The following is a 24,399-nucleotide window of genomic DNA, read 5'->3' as shown; positions in this document are numbered from 1 at the left end:
TTTTCTCTCTCTTTCCTTCTCTTTCATTGTCACTCTGATATTAAAATAAAGCAAAGTAAGAAAACAAAAAATTAATGTAAGCTTATTTTGCTGCAAATTTTTAAATACACTCACAGATTTTTTCATAATAGCCATTTTTAATACACTTCACACACGTTCGTGAATCACAACATAACAAAGGAGACCTACTTAGGCCTAACAATAATAGGTCTTTGAAAAATGTTTCTACATTAATATTCTGAAATTTCAATCTAAAATGGCAGTGTCAGTTACGAAACCACTAAAGAAATATTGTTTGATATCCAGTAATTGAAAAGATTTATTCTGCAAGTGCCAGAGAGAAATCATATGCTCCCAGCTGACTACACAAATGTTCTGTCCTTTGTCACTCCTGAGCACTTCATGAGACAGAGTAACTGTCATAGTTCCAATACAGTCCATCATGTAAATTAAGAACAGATTTCAGAGTAGTAAAATTGGAGTACATCTAATCATGACAAGGCAGTTTTCCCTCAATTTTGATAAGAGTGGAATAATGTTTCTACTGCTTACACTACGATGCAACATTGGACGCACAGACTACCATTAGGTCACAGAGAAGCTATAAAGAATTGAAGATCTGATAAGTCTTTCCTACTGGATTAATGAACAAACAAAGCAGAAGCTAATGAAGATATTGGAGCAAATAGTACATTTAGGGCTTAGTAGCATTTGTGATTTCATGCATATAATTTCACTGCACCCCCCCCACCCAAAGTCTTAGAATGTATCCCAAATGGATAAGACTGGGGGTGAGGGCTACTATACCTATTTAATATGACTTTCTAGAAGCCAGTAGAGGAACCTGATTTAAGAAAAAAAAGCCAATATTTCGCTAAACTTCATATTCTTTCTGGTGCATCTCACTCTGATTTGAACTTGGAAATGATTCCCATTTGATTATCAAAAACATAAATATGAGGAATACTCTTTATTTTTAACCTAGAACTTTTCAAATTGTTGAACACTGATGTTTAGGTCAGTAAAGTCCCAGTACAGGTTTGACTACATGAGAGCATATTTGTAATATTCTAATGTAACATTCCCTAACTTGCTGATGACAGATACATGACTTTAAAAATACAGCTAGATGATATTAAATTTTAGTTCAAGCTAAACCTAACCAGGCAGTAAAATCCCCATTATTGCTTTTTCAAGGCCTTTTCATTTGGACTTAATCCCAGGATTACTGAACACATGCTGCCGGAGTGAAGAGTTTCTACAGAGTGTCTCTCTGTGACTGAGTCTGGCTTATTTTCACCAAATTCATTATTCAAAAAATTAAAAATAGAGACTTCAAAAAATATATAATATCTGACTTAAGCAGGGAAAAGCTCAGCATTCATTCAACAGTCCCTTTCTGGGACTTCTCTTCCTTTGATTTTCTCAAAGTATTTAATCTCTACTCCAAACTTTTTATTTCCACAATGATCTAGGTTTTGGGCAACACACCCAGGAAAGCAAGATCGTCAGGCTCTCTTCCTATTCTTTCATATCTTTCTCATGGAATATTAGTAAAGGAGGATGGAACGGTGGCTCAACGTGCTGACCCTCCACCTGCATGCAGTGCTATTATTCCATGTGGACACCGGTTTTAATTTCAGCTGCTCCACTTATGATCCAGCTCCCTACCTGTAGCCTCGAAAATAGCTGAGGATCACTCAAGTCCTTGGGCCCCTGCACCCACGTGGGATATCCAGTTGAATCTCCTGGCTCGTGGCTTTGGTTCAGCCCAGCTCTAGCCATCATGGCCATTTGGGCAGTGAACCAACAGATGGAAGATCTTTCTCTCTGTCTCTCTTTTTCTCTGTAAATCTGCCTTTCCAAATAAGTAAGTACATACATAGGTAAATTAATTTTTTTGAAAGGAAGGGAAAATCAGCAGAGAAAACTGATTGTTTGTATAGGAGAAAAAAGCTAATTCCTAGAAGAAAAAAAAAGTTAAGTATTTTTGAATCATTTTGCTCAGTATGTTACCTACTGTATATTAATTCATTCTTAAATAACCCTAATGTGTATTATGCTAATGTTTTAAAGGGATAGAAACACACACATACCCAGAGAGGGAGGGAGAGAGATTTTCCATCCACTGGTTTGCTCTAAATGCTTCCAACAGCCGGAGCTGGCCAGGTCAAATCCAGGAACTAGGAGCTCGGTTCAAGTTTCCTGTATGAGTGGCAGCAACCGTTCAGCTTGAGCCATGACCTGCTGCCTCCCAAGGTGTGCATTAGCAGGAAACAAGACACGCGAGTGGAGCTGGGACTCAAATACAGGAACTCTGATATGGAATGTGAGTGTCCTAAACAGCGTTGAAGTGACTATAACAAACAGCTCAGTGGTGGCGTGCAGGCAGTTTAGACCTGCTAGGTTGGATTATGTAGCATTTGGAGATGACATTCTGATAGGCATGCTCTGAACCCACCCTGTCCTCAGCCCACCACTCTCCCAAGCATTGGCTGACCCTAATGAATTAACTTTAACAAATATAAAAATGATGAGATAGCATTTTCATGGTGAAACTGTGGCCTCTTGCACCATTTCTTGCTTGTTTGCACTACTGGAAGTTAGTCACTTTCGTATTCATATCCAGAAGCTTATGTCTGAGCAACAACAGCCAGCTGTGGCCTGAGGTCTTCAATGAGCACAGGAGTGAGCTGGGAAGTTGTTTTTGTCTGGCCTACCAAACCAAAACTCCCATAGGTGCATTGGCTCACAAATGGTTCCAGGGACATCTGAAGCAAAGGCTGGGAGATTTGCTGTGTGGTGAGGGCCCATTCTTCACAGAGGGAGCCTGCTAGCTTTGGTCGCTCTAGGTAGCCAGGCAAACCGTGTGTTCTGGATCTGTTTCTTAAAGCATTTGCCCCATGCCTGAGGACTCAGCCCATAAGACCTAATCATCTCTCTAAGGCCATGATTCACAATACTGGCTTTGGGAGCTTAGGACTTCAACACATGGATTTTGACACACAGAAATTAAGATCACAAGAGAAACAATTATCCTCTAATAAAGTCTTGAGGTGGATGACTTGCCAAATGACAACTTGATTTACAACCTCTGAGGAATCAAGGGCAGCAGGAGCCAGCTAAGCTAACCTGTACCTGGATTCCTGACACACTGCAACTATAGGAAAACAAACATTATTTTAACATGTTAATTTACAAATTGCTAATTTTGTAACCATAAATAGCTAATGCATCTAGTAAATTTAACGTGACTCGTGTATCTGTAGACATGATGCCTTAACCACTGTACTCTATTGCTCTCAGTGGCTCGGGATAGGTTCTCTGTTTCTCTCACAGAGACCACACCTGCTCTGATCCCTTGTCTTCCTCACAGGCCAAGCAGTAGTCGGTTTCTAGCACACAGCACATACCATGATAAAACTCGTTCTTGTATTCTAAAGAAAGACTCCTCTTCTTACTTTTACCACAAATTCATTATTGATGGCTTCGTGAAATTGTAATTGAGAAAGATCATTTCCAATACTTTTACATGTCTGCTGTTTTTCTTTCCTCTTTATTCCGTTTCCTCTTTTCTCTCTTCTTTCTTTCTCCTGTAAACTGTTTCCTCCAGCTTCTGTTTTCACTTACAGAGGAAGGCACTTAGTTACTTTCTGGAAACATTAACATTTGTCCGAAAAGAACAAACTTTTGGAAAAGCTAGCACCATAAAGAAAAACACAGGTGTCGAGGGTGGGGAACGGGAAGAGGGGGTAAATTTGGGGAGTGATGCGAGAAAACTTGCTTTAGTGGAATTTTTGGTTTTTATTTCCCACCCACTTCCTTATATCAAAACATCCCCTGTGGCAGTAAAAAAATGTTGGCTACTCAATTAAAGTGTTTTTGTAGAAACTGTCAGAAATAATTCCAATTGCAGTTTTAAATTATTACATGTGGATTACATAAACACTGGACACTCATTAAAACATGCAATGTACGATTTGAATTGAGTCACACAATTTCTAGTCCAAATGTAGCTTTTCAGTGTTACTACCGTGCTCATCTGAGACTTAAGCACCCTGCAGAAACAACCATATGTTAAAGAAGATGAGTAAAAGAATATCCTTTGGTCTTTACAGAAATCTATACTCCTAGCTTAAAAAATTTGGGCTATAGTTATTTTGCATTTTAATGAATTGAAATTTTAAACATGGCTAAAATAAGACGGGTCATATCACAAACGAAGATAATTATTTATTTTAAACTAATCTCTCCCTGGGCCTGGCGCGGTGGCTCAGTGGTTAAGGTCCTTGCCTTGCACGCCCAGGATCCCATATGGGCGCCGGTTCTAATCCCGGCAGCCCCGCTTCTCTTCCAGCTCCCTGCCTGTGGCCCGGGAAAGCAGTCGAGGATGGCCCAAAGCTTTGGGACCCTGCACCCGTTTGGGAGACCCGGAAGAGGCTCCTGGCTTCGGACCGGCATAGTATCGGCCCGTTGCGCTCACTTGGGCAGTGAATCATCGGACGGAAAATCTTCCTCTCTGTCACTCCTCTCTGTATATCTGCCTTTCCAATGAAAAAATGATAAAAAATAAATCTTTAAACTAATCTCTCCCTTAAGAGCCCCACCTACTAAGGGCTGCGTAGAGGGGAGTAATGCTAAGCAAATTTCCTAAACCAAAGTGCATGGATACAGTAACACTTCCAAATCTGTCATGCTAGCTCCAAGGGTATGCCATGTGGAAGGGTCTTCCTATCTTATCTTCTATCTTACCCTCCCTAGCTTACCTTCTTCCTCCGCAAAATGCCAGTAGTAGCCTCCTGGCATTGGGGCAGCCCTAATCAATTCTTCCACATTTCTGAACAATTCCTTGTGTGGCAGTACTTCCTCCCCTCACCACCCCTCTTCCCCCCCCCCTCTGCCCTGCACGCCAAACAAAAACCCTTAAGAATTGCTCAGGCATGCAGGTAAACTTCTTAGCATGTCTGTTCTAGCCACCCTCCCCCACCTCCTCTCTAAGGTCCCATGAGCATCCTTAGATCAGTGCCATGGTTCTGAATCCTCTGATCTCCAATGCCATATTCACCACTCAGCTGGTTAGAGTTCACAGCTCATGTCAACAGCTAGTGTCACTCAGGAACTGATCCCTACAAAAAAAGTCTCTGTTGACATACATTTAAATGAGAATTATTCTCGAATGTGACACTTCAGATACGACCTTATCACACAACCGATGGGACCAATTATATTCTGGTAAAAATTGGAGAAAAGATGCTTATTGATCTTAGGCAACAATTATAATGTTATGAAGTAAGGAGACTTGGTAAAAAAAAAAATAGTTTGTTACAGTTTCTTGGCTCTCAGTGAAAATCACAACCCAAAGGCAGAGCTTGCTAAATTGAGGATTTAAAACAGGTTCAGGAGAAAAAGAAAAGGATCTCTCATGTATCTACAAAGAAAAAAAATACTTTTGAAAATGATGGGACATTAAATAATACCAAAATTTTCTGAAAAAAAATCACCACATTATAACTCCCTCATGTTTTAATTACTTCTCACTCCATTGGGCCTAGGTTAGGAAAATGAATTTGCTGAAGTAACAGAGATCTTAAAAAAAACTTCATGGCAACTTAATATGTGGGTTTCAAAGCTTTCTGCACTAAAATTAGCTATCTTTTAATTCCCTTTCCTAGGAATTTTTCCAAGTTCTCTTGTATGCCTGTATCTGAGCAAAAAAACTGTTCTGGAAATTCTGGATTGGACCATGGGTACAGCTTGAAAATTTTCTAAGCAACTTCATTTTGGAAAATATTTCCAAAAGTCTATTCTTATTTCCAATTTTCCAAGGACTCTGAGACGGTCCTATTTTGGACATAGTAAGATTAGCCTATTGCCTACATTAGGATTTTTAGGCTATCTTCAGAAAAAAGTAGAAACCTATTTGAAAAGTGAATCTGAGTGATTGTGACCCATTTTTTGCAGTATCAATAATATAAGATTGAAGAAAGATAAACTTCCTTTTAAACTTTTTCTTAAGGGAGTCACTGGTATTTACCATAAGATAAGAACTTATTATTATTTTTTTTAATTTATTTTTTATTTGAAAAGCCAACTTTTTTTTCCACAGAGAGAAATGAAGGAAAGTTTTCCATCTGCTGGTTCACTCCTCAAATGATCACAATGACCAGAACTGAGCTGATCCAAAGCTGACAGCAGGAACTTCTTCCAGGTTTCCCATGTGGGTTCAGGGTTGGGTTCCAAGAGGTTCCAAGGACTTGGCCCATCAGCAGCTGATTTCCCATTCAATTAGCCAAAAGTTAGATTGGAAGTAGAGCAGCAGGGACATGATGAACCTGTGTCCATATGGAACACCAACATCACAGGGCAGAGGATTAGCCTCACCGTGTTGGCCCCAAGAACCAATTATTGAGGATAGTGAGGTCATGACAAATCTTTAGGCTCTTTTATAAAATTCCGTAATCTCTGAGATTCTTAATCTTAAAAAGATGGAACATTACCTCTAATGTTACAATTCTTCCCATGCAAATCTTACAGTAGTGTGAACCAATTAGGAAATGTGGACCACACTGAACACTCCTAATTATGTACAGTATCTCTGTATTACTGGTGTCCATTGTGGCAGACATAAAATTTCAACTTTAACATATTTGGACAAAGGATGCCAGCTGCTTCCTCAGGTCTACCTCAGAGTCCAGGTGTGCTTTTATTATGGTGGGGTGAGTCACAGCCAATCAAGATTGTTGCATAAAAAGGCCTGAACTTTCATCTGGTGCAAGACTTTTTGAACAGGTAAGACTTGCTCTGGACCACTCTGTTGAACTTTCAGATTTAATCAGATTTGCCTGTCGGTCTATTGACTATACATCTCAATCATGCTTCCTGCCTTTCCCTTCCATAGATGTTAAATCTCTAGTAATGTTTTACACGCCTCTCTCAGTTGGTCCCTAGAATGATCAAAAAAAGCAAACAGTAAATTGAGATTGGGGCAATGGAGCCCTGAAGGGCAAGGATCCCACCTCAGGTGGTAGAAGGTGCTCAGGCCCAATATAGTCAGTCTATTGATTGCTGAAACTTTTCATTGTAGAATGTAATTCTAAATGGAGGAGAGTTAATTGATTTGGGGATACTCTCTTAGTATATCATCTTAAGTACTTGGAAAGGATTTGAGAGTAGATAATTTTTGCTGCAAGGGTGACATTACACATCTGGAGAAAGTAACAACCCGTGCTGTGCACAACAGATGTCCCTAAATTTCCACATTTAGGAATTTTGCACTTGAAACTGGGTCAAAGGCTACTGGTCTGTGAGTCCAGCGAGTTCGGTGTGTTAAAGATTGCTGGCTATAGCTCCAGAACTTTCATTTGTTTCCTTCCAGCAGGATAGCCATGTTGTAAAATGATGACCACAGACACAGGAAATTAAAAAGCCCTAGAAAGCAGACACAAGGGGATGGGCATAAGACCAGAAAAAGGTACTAGAAAATTATTTTCCGCAGAGGATCCAGAGGACACATCATTTCCCAAGAACATCCAGAGAATGTTGGTGACATGACACCACCATGATTAAGATGCCCAAAGCTGGCTCTTCATACCTCAGGCCTGACTGTGGAAGAGGCTGTCACAGAACTGCATCAATGATAACAATGTGGGTAATGGGACCCTGCAGCAAGAGAGGCTGAGGCAGTGCTGCAAACCCAAGGCTCAGGTGCGGATCAATAGCTGTGCTGGTGACCAGAGTTATCAGTGCAGCAACGGGGAGTTTGAAGATGATGAATAGAAAATGGTGTCACAAAGAGAGAAATACATGAGCATCCAATATAGTGACTCCTTCACACATAAGTAGAAGAAGACTGAGTGAGTAAGAAGGTGAGAGTGGTCAACCCAACATAAATACCACAATCTCTTACTGAGTTCCTGGATCTCCCAGTTTTTAAGCTATTGGGTGAGACTTCACTGGATTTCAAAAAGAAGCATCCTGAAACACCATGTCAGGTATATACTGCCATGATTTCTCTGGTTCTTCCAAAAATCACCACTTCTGATGACATGAATTATGGCACACAGGGAGAAGAAACAAACCCTCTTGGAAACCAGTGAAAACAGTGTAAAATAGACAATGACATCTGAAGAGGGAAGCAGCAGCATGTCGTGGCTCTTCTGCTGGAAGGAGTCATGAAAATTTTGAAGCCATGGTCAGCAACCTTTCACACAACGGGCTCATTGGTCTCCCAGGCCAAACCAGTGGCATTTACCCATTGACTGAGCTCCAAGTGTAAAATTTGGATAAAATACTTTACAAGTGAAGCAACCTCTATACACATTCTTTGGCCTGTGGTGTAAAAAACACCAGTAGGTATGTTGATTTATTTATTGTTACTATAGCTAACATACCGGAAAAGGGCTACTTGGAAGGGAGAAAATGTATTTTAGCTTGAAGTGCTGACAACTCACAGTCCAAAATCAGGCTGTCTCATTGCTTCAGGCCTCTAGTCAGGCTGGAAGACGGTCCAGAATAGTCACATGATGAACCAGGAAGCAGTGAACAGTTGGCATGAACTCGGCTTATATAGTCCAAACTATCTTCTGAGCCCACCTCCCAGAAACTATCATTGGATCAAGCTTCCTTCAACCATTAATAATATACTAACCCTTAACATCAACTTTGAGGACCTTTGGGGAAGGGACAAACTATCATTGAAAATGTATCCACAGTGAAGGCTAAACAAAAGTCTTTGAACTGCCTCCCTTGGTCAAGAGAGTAATTAAAAAATCAGATGCTAATAATAGTAGAAATTGATGATACCCGGGAAAATGGAAAGAATACAAATATGATAATCCCAACACATCTCCATACAATTTTGACAGTCTGACCATGCTCATTCCACAGAAATCACATGAATCAGGAGAAAGAATTAAGATTTATTTTATTTATTTGAAAGGCACAGTTACAGAGAAAGGGACAGTCAGATCTGGCTTTCTGGTTCCCTCCCCAAATTGTCACATTGGCAGGGGCTGGGCCAGGCCAAAGCCAGGAGCCAGGAGCTTCTTCTGGGTCTCAAAGGTGAGTGCAGGGTCCCAAGCACTTGGACTGTCCTCTGCTGCTTTCCTAGGTTCATTAACAGGGAAAATAATCAGTTGTAGCAGCTATTCCAATGGGCATCCACATGGGATGCTGGCATTGTAGGCAGTGGTTTAATCTTCTAGACCCCAGTGCTGGTCCCTGGAGAATTATTGGAGACTGTAGAGACTTCAAACAAGTATCAGTGCCAATTGTAGCTGTATACTAAATATTGCTATCCTTGTTAAACCTTAATAATATGGATGGGTACTGTTTTTACTGTCAATTAACAAATGAATACATTGGCACAGAATGTGAAGTAACTTACCCAAAGATCAATGCGTCATGAACAATCCAAGGCCTTATCATTTTAACATAAGTAGCTGGGGGATCAGTACTGTGGCTCACACAGCATGCTAATTCTCAACTCTTCAGTGCCAGCATACCTTATGGGATCCAGTTCGTATCCCAGCGGCTCCACTTCTGATTCAGCTAGCTGCCCAGGAAAGCAGTGGAGGATGGCCCAGAGTCTTGGAATCCTGCATCCACTTGGAAGACCCAAAAGAAGTTCCTTGCTCTGAGCTTCAGATCAGTTCAGCTCTGACCATTCTGGCCATTTGGGAATAGAATATCTTTCTCTCTGTATCTCTTCTCTGTAAATTATGCTTTTTAAATAAAAATAAATAAATCTTTAAAAAAAGTAACCAAACTCATTTTTATTTTTATTTATTTATTTGAAAGATTTGCAGAAAGAAGAGACAGAGAATACTTCCATATGCTGGTTCATTCCACAGATGGCCAGCCACAACGCTTGGAGCTGAGTTGACCCAGTGTCGGTGGCCAGAAGATACTTTCATGTCTCCCACATGGGTGCAAGGGTCCAAAGACTTGAGTCATTCTCCTCTGTTTTCCCAGTCCATATTCACGGAACTGGAAGGGAAGGACTAGAGCTAGCACCCATATGGGGAGGCTGGTACTAGCAATTTGGTATTAGCCTGTTGAACCACCTCACTGGTCCCATTTTTTTTTCTTTAATCATCATTCTCTGCATCTAGGAAATGATAAAAAATGATAAAAAGGACAAGAAAATCAATTTTTGGGGATAAAAATTTATCTATTTATTTACAAGTCAGAGTTACAGAAAGAGGGAGACACAGGGGAGTCTATTAACTGGTTTACTTTCCAGACGGCCAAAGAACAGGCTGAGCCAAGATGAAGTCAGACGCTTACTATGTGGGTAACAAGGGGCCCAAATACTTGGGCCGTCATTGACAGCTTTTCCCAGGCCATTAGCAAGGAGCTTGATCCAAAGTGAAGCAGCCAGGATATCTAGCACCCCTTGCTCATATGGGATGCTAGCACCCCAGGAGGCAGCTCTGCCTTGCCACGCCACAACCCAAGTGCAAGGAACCCAAATTTACAACAAAGAAATGCTTGCAGAGAATCATGCCTTATCTCTTCAAAGCAAGAGAGCTCCTCGAACAGTTACAGATGGTTGGACTTTGGGTTTTATGACTTGAAAAAAGCAAGGTTTGGAGAAAGTACCTGATGCCCTCACCGTGAACCCTGTTTCACATAGTTTCTAACCCTGCTATTGAATCGCCTTATCCTTTCTTATCTTCTGTGGGTATCTTAACCCAAAGAGAGACATCATCACCACAGAATTGGCTTCTTTCACTGTATTAATGGAGTAATAGTCTCTCACTCACTTGGCTTTGACATTTTAAGCACTGAACTGTTTAACAGCAAATTTACTTAACATGCTCTCGCTTAGTCCAAAACGTCTGAAAGCATTTCTGTTCTTAATGTTTTCACGGAAAAGGGTCCGCTGAGGACTGCTTCTCTGCTAGTTTTGGGTCACAACAATTCAAGTCAAATCCTGATCACTTTGAGGTTTCCCACCAGCAGCTAGGACACGCGCACGAATAGAACTACAATTCCCATCGTCCATTGCGCCCGTTAGGCTCTAGAACTACAACCGCGTTTTGTAATTTCCGCCTGCACAAATGAGGAGGATGGTGGACTTTGTAGTTCGGGTTAATGTCTGTTCCGTGGCGGTCTTCGTAAGGAGCGAGAGTGGCCAGATGCACTGCTGTGGCTATCGCTGTAATATGACGTTGAGAAGCAAGCGTATATCAATGCTTAAAAGACAGTCTGGTTTTAATGTACTTCAAATTTTGCTTTCTTCCTCCTGCCGGTGCCCGGGAAGGGGAAGTGACGTGTATCCGGTGTCATGGCGCCGCGGTACTGCTTTAGATAGTTTTATCGAATTCCGGAGACTCGTCGCCAGGATCCCACAGCGGTAGGGGTCGTAGGTGGCCGGGCCGGGCGGGCCTGAGGGGGTCTGTGGGTGGCTGGGTGTGGGTCCGGCGGTGCGGCTGTGGGCGGCCATGGGGTGCGCGTCGCGGCCTCCCGTCCCGCGCGGGCCGGGACTGTGGGGTGCGGGAGCTCCCGGTGGAGAAGGGGCGCCGCCGGTGCAGAAGGGGAGCTCCCGGTGGAGAAGGGGCGCCGCCGGTGGAGATGGGGAGCTCCCGGTGGAGAAGAGGAGCCCCCGGTGGAGAAGGGGCGCCGCCGGTGGAGATGGGGAGCTCCCGGTGGAGAAGGGGAGCTCCCGGTGGAGAAGGGGCGCCGCCGGTGGAGAAGGGGAGCTCCCGGTGGAGAAGGGGCGCCGCCGGTGGAGAAGATGAGCCGCCGGTGGAGAAGGGGCGCCGCCGGTGGAGAAGGGGCGCCGCCGGTGGGGAAGGGGAGCCCCGGTGGAGAAGGGGAGCCCCCGGTGGAGATGGGGAGCCCCCGGTGGAGAAGGGGCACCGTCGGTGCAGAAGGGGAGCCCCCGGTGGAGAAGGGGCGGCCAAGGACTCGCCGTCCGCTTTCGCGGACCCTCCTCGCTCTACGCCGCGTCCTGGCAGCGGCCGCCTTGTCAGGGGCAGCCCCGGCGTGGGTTCCTCCCCTGCCGGTGCAGTGTGGTCGGGGCACCGATCACCTCAGATCCCTAGGGTGCATGGCCTGGCCGGAGGGTCCTTTCCTGGTTCCCGAGATTCAGGACCTGTCAGGGTGAATGAGCTGTGCAGGTCTCCGACACTCACACTTCTCGAGGAAGTGTCCCCGAGTCTCCCTCTGAAAACAGTTCATTAGTGGTTTCTTTTTCGTTTATTTGCCATGCTGATACTTAAGATTCTTAGCCATGGGAATGCTCTCATCTGTCATCCTTGCTCCTGCTATAACTTGAACTCCCTCCACTAAGGCTGGCGACTCCTTAACTTGCTTCTTAGTAATAAGATAATGTCCGCTAGTCTGAAGCAACGCCTTTTTTTTTTTTTTTTTTTTTTTTTTACGTATTTTCAGTTATTCTTAGTGCTTTGAGGAACGTGGAGAATAGGGAATTTGAGCAGAGGTTGTTCCAGATGTAAGAATCGGGTAGTTGAAAACGCGGGAAGAGGTTCCTTTGTATTAGCAGACCAGAGATGGTACACAAACGAACAGGCTTCCAAAGGCTTCATCTTAAAAGCTCTGTTGGTGCAGACCTGGCAGGTTGTGCTTGCACAGGATCCTTGTCTCTTGTGTATTTGCATGCGGATCTATTTAGGAACACAGGAGTTAGCATCAGTTACTCCTTTGGAAAGGCAGATGTAGACTTAGTTCTGAAAGTGCGGTTTTTGGAAGGGTGCCCTGGGCACAGTCCATAGGTGGAGGGCATCGGGTGTGGGTGCTGGATTAGCGAGTCTGAGATTTCAGTCTCTGTTGCTTTTTAGATCTATCCCGTGGGGCGTGAGTTCCAACATCTTTAGTGTCAGATTCCATTTCTAAAAACAGGTGGTGATAATAGTTAGAGCAGTAATAATACCTATTGCATGGATTCAGTCTGGAGACAATGCAATTAAAATAAAACATGGCCAATCTTATTCAAATTCTCTAAAATTTTTAATCAATGTGTTATTTCTAAAATGTATGTCACTCTGTATACAATGGGACTGCATTATTTCATCATGATTTTTTTTTTCTATTTTTTTCTCTACAGTTCTTCTGTAGAAGCCAGAATTTTAGCTTTCCTCATTAGGCATCTCTGGCCTACTATTCTGGTTAGGTTTCTTTTTTGCTATTCCTGGCTAATGTCTGGCAAATATGGCAGCTTCACGAATTGGCAGGTTGTGCTTGCACATGATCCATGCCACGCTCTGTGTCTTTCCAGTGTGGGCACATGCATGGGAGACAACATGCTCCGTGTTTGAACTCAGTAGAGTTAGAGGTGGTGCGTATTCTCTGTGCCTCCATTCTTGGTCTTGGGTTCTGAATGCTGCTACCTTCAGTGCTCATGTCCCTTGTATGGCATCTCGCCTAGCTGATTTGACTGGAGTGTTGAGACGCCACTGTGTTTGTACTTTATAGATCAGGAGTCTTTCTCTTACCCCGGCCTGGTGGTTTCTACAATGTGGTTTTCTAAGTGAGCAGCCTTCGTATCTTCTGGGAGTTTGTTAGCAGTGTGATAATGGTTGAATTGAAAACTGAGCCGTGGGACCTGTGTGAATATGGAGAAGGTATTCAGCCCATTTCCTTTTAATTTTGACATCCTAATGGACAAATTTTGGGGGTGAGAAAGAGACAGAATGTTATAAATGTATGATGAAAACATACAATATACTTCCTTAGTAGGCCTGCTTTTGTTAATTGAACTATTAGGGTCACCTTTCCTCTTGTAATTTCTGGTAAGGAATTCCTACAATGGGAAAGTATATTCAGACTGCTTTCTGGGTTAATATGGAGTAAAAACATATACTTGGGGCTGGCGTGGTGGCATAGCAACCCAGTCCTTCGCCCCGTGGTGCTGGCATCTCGTGGGCACTGGTTTATGTCCCAGCTGCTCCATTTCTGATCCAGCTCTCTGCTTATGGCCTGGCAGGGCAGTAGAGGATGGCCCCGGTCTTTGGGTCCCTGCAGTCACATGGAAGACTGGGAAGAAGCTCCTGGCTCCTGGCTTTAAGCTTCAGATCAGCTAACTCAGCTCTGGCCATTGGGGATATCTGGGAGAGTTGATCAGTAGTTGGAATACCTTCTTTTTCTGCAAAAGTCTGCCTTTTAGATAGTAATAAAACATCTGATAGTGCTGTCTTGAAACAGTTGATAACAAACAGCTGGTGGTCCCAAGAAATAAGAATTAGGCATTGAGGGTCTGGTGGCATAGCCTAGCGGCTGAAGTCCTCACCTTGAACACATTGGGATCCCATACGGGCACCGGTTCTAATCCCAGCAGTTCTGCTTCCCATTCAGCTCCCTGCTTGTGGCCTGGGAAAGCAGTCGAGGATGGCCCAAGCTTTGGGACCCTGCACCCATGTGGGAGACCTGGAAGAGGTTCCTGGATCCTGGGTTCAGATCAGCGCAGCACTGGCCGTTGCAGTCAGTTGGGGAGTGAATCATCAGACAGAAGATCTTCCTCTCTGTATATCTGACTTTGTAATAAAATAAATAAATAAATAAATCTTAAAAAGAAATAGGCATTGAGGCATGGAATACAGCATTCCTTTGTTGTTGTTTTGCTTTTGGTATATTAGCTTTCAAGGGCTGTCTTTAGTTTTCATGATGCAGTTCCTTAGGCTCAAGGATTTTCCCTTCTATCCAAGGTATTCCTTGATGTAAGGAAGTTGTCAAATAATGGAAGTCTGTGTAGAAAAGGCTAGGAATAGTCACCCAAGTCCAGTGTCTCCCTTTCAATTTGAGGTTTAAACTCTGTGACATGGTAGCACTGTCCTCACTCTGAATCTGAAATGGGGAATCCTTTCAAAGCCTTTCCTGCTTTGGATTTAAGGGTCTCTTTTCATTCGTTTTATTTTTGGTTTTCCTGTGTACCCTATGCTCTTCTCAGACAACTTAGAATTCTCCATTCTATTGCCCCTGGGTAATTCCTGCTTACCCTTCCAGATTCAGCATCAGTATCAGTTTGTGGGTGTTCCAGATCCATTTAGTTGCAGTTCATCTTTTCCCGTGGTACTGTTTTTGAGCACTGGTTAGAAGCCTATGTTCAGTTCCTGCTCACGTGCATGGTGGGAGGCGGCAGTGATGGCTTCTGTCACCCCCCCTGGAGGCCTTGTTGGAGCTCCGGGTTCCGGTTTCCAAGCCATTACAGGCATTTGGAGATGAACAAATGACTGAGGTAAAAAATGTTTTGCTCTAAAACTGTTGAAATCTATTCAGAGCTTTTCTTTTTTTCATAATATGCATTTTGTGTGCATTTTAGAGACCTTTCATAGCTATCATACTTAAGACTCCAATAAAAATATGCCCTGTGGCTCCAACTTCATCAGTTTTTGGTCTTCTTTTCCTGTAGCAATGTTTCAGTTGTTTAACCCTGGAAAGTTAGACACTTCTGGACAAATACAGCTTTAACAGATGAAGAAGGAAAGCATTCAGTGGGTGACTAGAAGCACTTGAGATACTTATTTCTTTTGCTACCAAGCATATAATACATGGGTGAGGATTTGGATGAAGGTTTGAAATGGAAGGTATTGTTTCACTTTTGTTATTATGAAAACAGTCATACATTTGATTATATGTGATATAATTTAATTAATTATGCTAGGGCCTGGTGGCATAGCCTAGCGGCTAAAGTCCTCACCTTGAACGCCCCGGGATTCCGTATGGGCACCGGTTCTAATCCCGGCAACTCCACTTCCCATCCAGCTCCCTGCTTGTGGCCTGGGAAAGCAGTTGAGGACAGCCCAAAGCCTTGGGACTCTGCACCCTGTGGGAGACCTGGAAGAAGTTCCTGGCTCCTGGCTTCGGATTGGCATAGCATCGGTCGTTGCGCTCACTTGGGGAGTGAATCATCGGATGGAAGATCTTCCTCTCTGTCTCTCCTCCTCTCTGTATATCTAACTTTCCAATAAATAAATAAATCTTTAAAAAATTAATTATGCTACTATTAATCCAAGGAATGAGATGTTGGGGTTACTGAGAAAAGTTTAGTCCTATTGCTAGACAACTGAGCTGTGAACCAAGGAGTATATTTGAGGACAAGAGGTGATCAGAATTGCCATTTAGGAGCTGCGGGTTTTTTTGTTGTTGTTGTTTGTTTTTAAATGTATCTGTTTGCTGTGAAAGAGTTAGAGGGAGAGAAGGAGATCTTCCATTTGCTGGCTCACTCTCTCAATAGGGTGGCCGCAGCCACCAGCTCTGGACCAGACCAAAGCCAGGAGTCAGGAGCTTCATCCTGGTCTCCTATGTAAGTGGCAGAGGCCCAAACACTTGATCCATTTCCCCTTGTTTCCAGGCCATTAGCAGATAGCCTGGTCACAAATAGGACAATTGGTGCACAAACCATTGCCCATAAGGGATGCTGACGTGGGAAGTGGTGGCTTCCTGGTATGCCACAACCCCAACCTCTCCTGAGAAATACACTGGAGCCACGTTGGTAAGACTGTGGGTATAGGAGCAAAAATTTTCCCTTTAAAAGACATTTGGGAAGTATGGAATAGTGCTATCATTATGGAATATACTTTTCATTTGAAAGGCTGTGTTTGCCAGTGGGTGGTTTTGCAGATCTTTTTGAATACTTTTCTCACTTCATGGATGTAATGCCAGCTAGAAGTATACATATGGAGTTGATATTTTTAGAATCAAGTTGGAGACGTTTGTATAACCTAGGGAGAAAGACCTTGTACAAAGTCTTATTACAAAGGGAAAAAAATAAGCAGCAGGCATTTAACTTAGCCAATAAGATGCCTGCATCCCACATATGAGTCTCTGGCTTTGCCTCCTGGCACTCTGTCCTGCTTCCAGCATCCCTGCTGGGGCAGAGTGTAGGAGGCCATGGTAGCACTGAACTCTTGTCACACTGGGGGAGATACTGATTGTATTCCTGGCTTCTCACTTTGAGAAGGATTCTGGTCTTTGCAGGAATTTGGGGAGGGAAGTCAACCAGGGAACATTCTTTCCCTCTTGGGGGTGATGGGAACACTTAGCAACCTTTCGAAATGAAAGTAAGGTTGTCTTCCCTAATTCAAGTTTTCCTCAGTCTGTGAGTATATATAGTGTCAGAACAGAAAAACAAACAAACAAACAAACAAACAAAACAGGTGCAGGTTTATTTTGTTAACCAAGAAGGCAGCATCAATAGGGTCTGTTGACTGTGAGAAAGGAGAAGGAAATTGTCCTGTGGGAAGAAGCTGTTGAGATGATATTTTAGAGGAAGAGCTTCCCTGGAATGGGGAGAGGAAGAGTTCCCATTTGAACTGCCTTAGCTTGGGACCTTTGTTCCTTTCAGTATCTACCTAAAGGTTTCCTGTAGTCCAGTGGTCATAGGATTGTCTGTAGAGAAGATTGGGCTGGAGTAAAAGTGTTTTTTTTTTTTTTTTTCCCATGTTAGGAGAAGCTGTGAGAATGGAGATGGTTTTTCAGAGAAAATATGGTCAAAGAAGGAAAAAGGACTGTTCACTAGTTTACTAAATGAATATGTGTTAAGAACCTATTGAAAACACAGGAACAAAACAGGTCTATGAGCAAGGTTAAATTTGGAGGGATGGTGATTTTTTTGTTTGTTTTTAAAGTGTATTTGTTTATCTTCATTAATTTAAAGGGCAGGGTGACAGGTATTCCATCTGCTGATTCACTCTCCAAATGCCTACAGAGCCAGGAACTCCATCCAAAGATCCCATGCTCAGGATGCATTAGCAGGAAGCTGGATAGGGAGTGGAGGTGCTGGGACTCCAGCTGGAACTGTGATAAAGGATACAGGTGTTGCATGCAGTGGCTCAATGTGCTGCCACACTGCGCCTGCCTAAAGGGGTAGTAAATCTTAGGGCGGTGAATAGAAGAAGGAAACCAGGTGAAGGTGGTGCCCCTGTAAGTTGAGAAATGAGAGCTTCAGAAAGGGCGTTAGCAGCAGCCAAGTGCTAGAGCAGTGTCTGGTGAAAGAAGGAAGTTGCCCTTTGGGTTTAGTAACAAGAAGGTAATTGTGTAGCTGTGGTGTTTGTTGCGAAGGAATGTGAGAGGAAAGTGAGTTACCTTGGGTGGACTTAGGAAACGTGTCAGCTGTGTAGGGAGAGAACTGAAAAGCAGATACAATAAAAGGAATTTGTCCCATAACACTGTTTTCAGCTGAATCAGGGACAGTTCCAGATGTAGAGATTTTCTATAAAGCTGTGTTAAATGGAAGTCAGTATGGATATCAGAGAAGGCTGATTGGAATTTTCAAACAAAAGTAGGCAAATTTCTGCTTTTGTAGGTCCCACACTTTGGTGAAAAGGAGCATGTGGAGGGGCTTTCCATGTGTCAGACAATTTTTAGAAGTCTAAAAAAAAATGTCCATGTCATTTTATCATTTCATTGTCATTGCTTACCGACACACAGGCTTCATGGACTAGCTTCATGATAGAACGAGTGGAGCATAATACCTAGTTACAACTGATTTTACGAATGTTTTCCAGGGTAATACATCTGAATGTTACTTTGTTGACATGTCCTCAAATGGGAATTTTCTCCCCTGCAAAGTGTCATGGGAAAGTCAGATGCTTCTGCTTTTTGCTTTTTTTTTTTTTCTTTTAGAGATTTACCTATTTGAAAGACAGAATTATACAGAGAGAAAGAGAGACACAGGAGGGACCTTCCACCTTCTGGTTCACTCCCTAAATGACCACAACCACCATGGCTGCATCAAGCTGAAGCCAGGAACTTCTGGCTTTCCCACAGGGGAGTAGAGGCCCGAGGAGTTGGACCATCTTCTGCTTTCCCAGGTGTATTGGCAAGGAGCTGGATTAGAAGAGCAGCAGCTGGAACTTGAATTTGTGCCCATGTGGGATGTTGGTGCTGCAGCTTGCAGCCTAACCTGTGGTACCACAGTGCCAGCCTTAAATACTTACATTTTTAAAGGACTTTTTTTTTTTTTGAAAAGCTGAGTTACAGAGAAAGGGTGAGAGAGATCTTCCATCCACCGGTTCACACCCCAAATGGTTGCAAAATTTAGGGCAGGGCTAGTTGGAGCTAGGAGCCGCAGGGCTGCCTGGGCTCAAACACTTGCACCATTGTTTCATTGTTTTCCCAGACATGAACAGGGTGCTGGATTAGGAATGGAGCAACTGGCACCCATCTAGATTGTTGGTGTGGAAGGCAGTAATTTAACCTACAGTACTACTGTACCGCCAGCCTCAAATGCTTTTATATTATTTATTACTTACCACTTATTAAAATCAAATAGTATAGAATTGAGTAAGTGCAGAATGTACACTTTCATAGCTTCTAGTTAATGATCTGCTTTTACAAATATTACCAAAAACTTTGCATTTTGGTGCTTGTTACAACAGAGAAGTTTCAAATCTTTGAATTTGTTGCTCCCAGGAGTGTTATGTCTGTCGTGTTTTGTAAAAGATGCCTCTTGCTCAGGACAGCAGGTGTGGTTTTGCTTAGTTGCTTGCTGGACAAGGGGAAAGATTAAAAATCAGTCATAAATTCCACGTTGTGATGCTAAGAAGAGGAAAGGGAGCTATAAACTAGACAAATTGCTCTCTTGGTAGGACTTTCTAATTAGTGTAAATCCCAAGCACGTACATGTTGGACGCACAGAGCTTCCCTGCAGGCATACTCTGACACATTTAGACAGCGATGGGATTTCATGCATGTTCTGTTCGAACGGCAGGCAGTAGCGGGCTACTTGACGGTGTTTCAATTTCATACTTACATTTTAAGATATAGAAATGTAACGAGGTTGCATTTGATTTCTAGAAATTACTTGTTGATGAAGTTGAAGGGTAGAATGGGGAAGGAAGACACTGATATGGAAAACTCTCCAAATAAGGCAGTTTGAAATAAAACATTTAGAAAATCGCCTTATCTATTTATTTTTAGGGTTTAAGGAGAAGGAGGCAAACTGAGTTTAAAACCCCTGAGAAATAGCAAAGGAAAGTGCTCTGACTTGCATAACAGAGTTAAGCAATTGATTTGTTCGCATTATATGTGGTCACAGAGAATTCCAGGTGTTCTAATTAGAGAAATTAAAATTATCCATTTTTGAAAATAAGTGTCTCATTATAGTAATATCACAGTCTTTGCCGTCTTAAACTTGGAGGAAAAAATCAGCTTAGGAAATTTTTCCAGATGGTAGGAATGGTACCTGCTTGCATCCACTAATTTAATCAGTTTATTGTGGGTATTATTGGGTATGCAATGTCAGATTGTTTTTACATCGGCTACAACACACTTTGAATTTTAGCTCCGCCACTGTCCCGCTTGGACAAATTGCTTAAACTCTCTATACTTCAGTTCTATTGAAAAATGAAGCCCTCTTTCCCCCTTCACTGAAACAGATAGTCATCAGTATTGAATGAGATTATATAATGATTATAAGTAGTGCCCCTAATTTCTTGGGCTTAAAGAATACTGATATATTGGGGCCAGCGCAGTAGCCTAATGGCTAAAGTCCTTGCCGTGTATCCACCAGGATCCCATATGGATGCTGGTTCATATCTTGGCTCCTCTGCTCCATTTCCCCTCCAGCTACCTAGTTGTGGCCTGGGAAAGCAATTGAGGATGGCCCAAAGCCTTGGGACCCTACACTCACGTGGGAGACCCGGAAGAAGCTCCAGCTCCTAGATTCAGATCAGCTTGGCTGTGGCTGTTGCAGCCACTTGTGGAGTGAACCAGTGGATGGAAGATCTTTTTCTCTATTTCTCCTCTCTGTAAATCAGAGTTTCCAATTAAAAATAGATAAATCATTTAAAAAAAGAATACTGGTATTAAATACTCTCACATCTGCAGGCTTCTTACCAATGAGTGTAAACATTAGTACATTTGGAACGAATGTGTCCTATTTCAATGAATTTATAGTGAAAACGTTGCCATAAATTCCCTTTTCCCTCCGTGCCTACCTACCCCCAGCACTGCTCATATTGTCATGATAATATAGTCCCTTAGTACAAGTTAACTTTCTGATGTTTAAATGTAACAGTCTCTAAAGTTAGAAAACCTAATATTATTATAATATAGAGATGTGTTTATAAACCTCATTGGGAATCTTATTTGGATGTAGTAGTGTATACTGTGTAATGCTTTTTATTCCTGGCATGCTAGACTTCCTTGTACAGTTCACTTATATATGTATATAGTGCTTTGAGCATCAGCTGCCTTATTTATTTGTACGTTTGGGACTGGTTCACTTCACTAAGTGCAATGGTTAGCAGTTGGGTCCGTTTCATTGCAAACAAGGTTTCATTTCTCTCTGGCTGAGTAGTGTTCCATCTAGTAGTTGTAGTTTCTTTATTGTTTCATCTGTTGACAGGCATCTAGTCTGAATCCATGTCTTTGCTTTTGTGAATTGTGGTGCTGTAAATGCAGATGTCTTTGTTTTGTTTTGTTTTGTTTTGTTTTGTTTTTGGATGGCTAGGTCAGATGGTAGATGAATTCTCAGTTATCTGAGCACTCCATACTGACTTCCAAAGTGGTTGTACTGGTTTACATTCCCACCAAGAATGGGTCAGGGTACTTTTTTTCTCCCACATTTTCACCAGCAGTTGTTTGCTGATTTCTGTATGTACTGCTTTCTCACTGGAGTTAGGTGGAACTTTGTTGTGGTTTTTATTTGCTGTTCCCTGATGACTAGGGAACTTGAGCGGTTTTTCAGTGGCTATTAGCCCTTTGGATCTCATCTTTTGAGAATTATCTGTTCATATCCTTTCATCATCTCTTAATACGGTTGTTTTTCTGCTATTACTGAGATTCTGAAGCTCTTTGTAAATCCTAATATTGGTCCCCTCTCTGATGTGTTGTGTACAAATATTTTTTGCCATTCCATTGATTGTTTTCTCACTTTGGTAAACATTTCCTTTGCTGTACAAATGCTTCTTAGTTTAATGTAGTCCCATTTGTTTATTTTGGTTTTAACTGCTTATGCTTTTGATGTCTTTTCCAAGAAGTTGTTGCTTACTCCTGTTCCTTGTTGGGTTTTCTCTGTTTTCCTTTAGTAATTTGATGGTATTGGTGTAGTTTAGATCCTTGAACTATTTAGAGCTGAGTTTTTATGTAATGTAAAAGGCCTTGTTTCTGCTGGTAGATACCCAGTTTTCCCCAGCAGTATTTGTTGAAAAGACTATCCATTCTCCCTGGGTTGTTTTCAGTGCTTCTGTTGAAGATTAGTTGGCTAAGGTGTGTGGGTTTATTTCTGAGATATCTATTCTGTTCCATTGGCCTTCTCATTTTTTGTACCAATACTACTGTTTTGATTTCCACATTACCACTGTAGTGTGTCTTGAAATCTGATATCCTTCTGCATTGTGTTTATTATGTAAGATAGCTCTGGCTATTCAGGAGTCACTGATTTTTTAAAGACATTTTTATTTGGAAAAGTAAAATTAGAGGAGAGACGGGGTAGGGGTGGTCTTAGATCTGCTGGTTCATACCCCAAATGGTCACAGCAGCTAATCTGAAAGCAGGAGCTTCTTCGAGGCCTCCCAGATAGATTCAGGGACCAAGTACTTGGGCCATCCCGCACTGTATTCCCATGTATATTTGCAGGGAGCTGGATGGAAAGTGGACCAGCCAGAACATGAACTGATAGTTTTGTGGGAAGCCAGTATCCCAGGTAATGGGACTTGGTAATAAAGGTTTTTGTAATCAAGGTGTCCTGGAACTAGTCCCCAGTGGACACTGAGGCACTTGTACAGCTGATGTCTTAGCAGAAACTAGAGACCAGGAAAGAGTGAAAGGATTTCCAAAGTGCTGGGAGATTAAAAAAAAATAAAAACAAAACAAATAAACAAAAACTTGCTAACTTAGATTTGCAGCAAAAATAGAGCCATTTCATTTCCTGCAGCAGCTGATTCCCTCATCCTCAGTCCTGTTGCTCTTCGTAAGAGGATGGAGAATTCAGGAGGCGTTGGTCATTTTTCACCACCTTTGTTTGCTACAGACTGCAGCTGTGCTAAAGCCATCATTTTTGGCTACTTATCCAAGTGTATACTCCTCTCTGGAATCCTGGAATCTCTGGAATACTCCTCTCTGTCTTGTTCTGTCTTATTTTTTGGTGCTGTCTCTATGCTGTCTCTAATACCTTCAGTTCGTCAGTGAAAGTATTGGGTTGAGTGGAGATTGCTGAGCCATTTCAAAAATATAAGTCCCTGTTTCCGTTGTAAAGATTTGCACCAAGAATCAGACTAGCACTTACGTCAGTGCTGGGATGCCTGCCCAAGTGTCATGTCAGAATAACTGGATTTGATTCCTGGCTCTGGCTTAACACAGACCCTAGAGGCAGCAGTAGGGACTTAATTAGCTATATTCCTGTCACCCACATAGGAGACCTGGGTTGAGTTCCCAATTCCCAGCTCTTGTTTCAGCCTGGCCCAGCCTGCATCCTTTGGGGGACTGTTAGGGAGTGAATTATTGGGTGAGATAAATAATTAAATAACAAATAATAATAGGATGGGATAAATAACCCATAAATAAATAAAGGAGAAGTTAAAAGAAAAAAAAAGAGTATCTGATGGGTTATTCAATAGCCTTGGGAATAAAAGCACCATGATTAGTTACATTCATTTTGAATAATGTAATTATTTTATGTCTGTAGTTTTCTAGCCTCCAGCCTCTTAATCTACTGAGAGTTATTATGCTTGGCTTTTGATAGCAAAGGTATATTAAGGTGGCAGTTTCTACATTGTGTCAGAATATACTGTTTACTATAATTGGTTTTTGATAACAAAGGTTTATTAAGGTGGTGATCCTTTTTTATATTGATACAGTTGTATCAATATAAATGTAGGTGTTAAGTGCTAGCCGTATGCTAAAGAAAATAGAAATAATACAGAGTTAAGTATGATGCTAGCTAGCACTTAGAGCTTACAATTATATCAATACATAAGGAGGACATTGTCCTTTTCTGCCCACTGCTATAGAGTCTGACTTCATGAGACATTTTACCCAATTTTCCTCCATTTTTTTTAAATCTAATGTAAAGCATTCATGGTATGTTACTCTGAAACTTGAGTTCAAACACCTTAGTTTAATTCTAGAAATGGGCCATAATAAGCTTCTAGATGGACTTCTCTATTCTGTGGCTGATTTAACATAGACTTTAGATCATCTTGCCAGTCAGAAACATGGCTGAGTTTGCACAAAGCTCTAGTAGTAGCTGAAGAAAAAATAATCTTTTCCTACTCTTCCTAGCGTTCAGCTTTTTAAAAATTTTCATACTCGTTTTTATTTTACACTGAATGCAGTTCTCTCCCTCTCCTTCCCCCCTTTTTATAGCAATGAGCTGCCAGTAAATTTTAACAAAAAGAAAATGCCTGGGTCAGATGGGCTACTCTACAAAGAATGGAGTGCTAATTCTTTCTGTATATAGTGTCTCTAATCATCTGTCTATGACTTATTTAT

The 24,399-nt window shown here is 42.1% G+C and overlaps 1 protein-coding gene across 2 annotated transcripts in view; it reads left to right on the top strand.

The window, feature by feature from the left end:
• Positions 1-11,261: 11,261 nt before the first annotated feature.
• Positions 11,262-24,399, top strand: part of CWC22 (CWC22 spliceosome associated protein homolog) — a 64,553-nt gene continuing 51,415 nt past the window's right edge. The window contains exon 1 of one of the 2 annotated variants that reach the window (XM_040971808.1): positions 11,262-11,359. The gene's annotated coding sequence lies outside the window, so the exon portion shown is untranslated. The remainder of the gene's footprint in view (positions 11,360-24,399) is intronic. The other variant, XM_040971810.1, reaches the window with a different exon arrangement.

The sequence above is a fragment of the Ochotona curzoniae genome, unplaced genomic scaffold (assembly GCF_017591425.1).
Source record: "Ochotona curzoniae isolate NIBS_2020 unplaced genomic scaffold, NIBS_Ocur_1.0 contig_2210, whole genome shotgun sequence".
Classification (NCBI taxonomy): domain Eukaryota; kingdom Metazoa; phylum Chordata; class Mammalia; order Lagomorpha; family Ochotonidae; genus Ochotona; species Ochotona curzoniae.
Note: the sequence above shows the minus strand (reverse complement) of the source record. Positions and strands in the feature narration are given on the sequence as shown.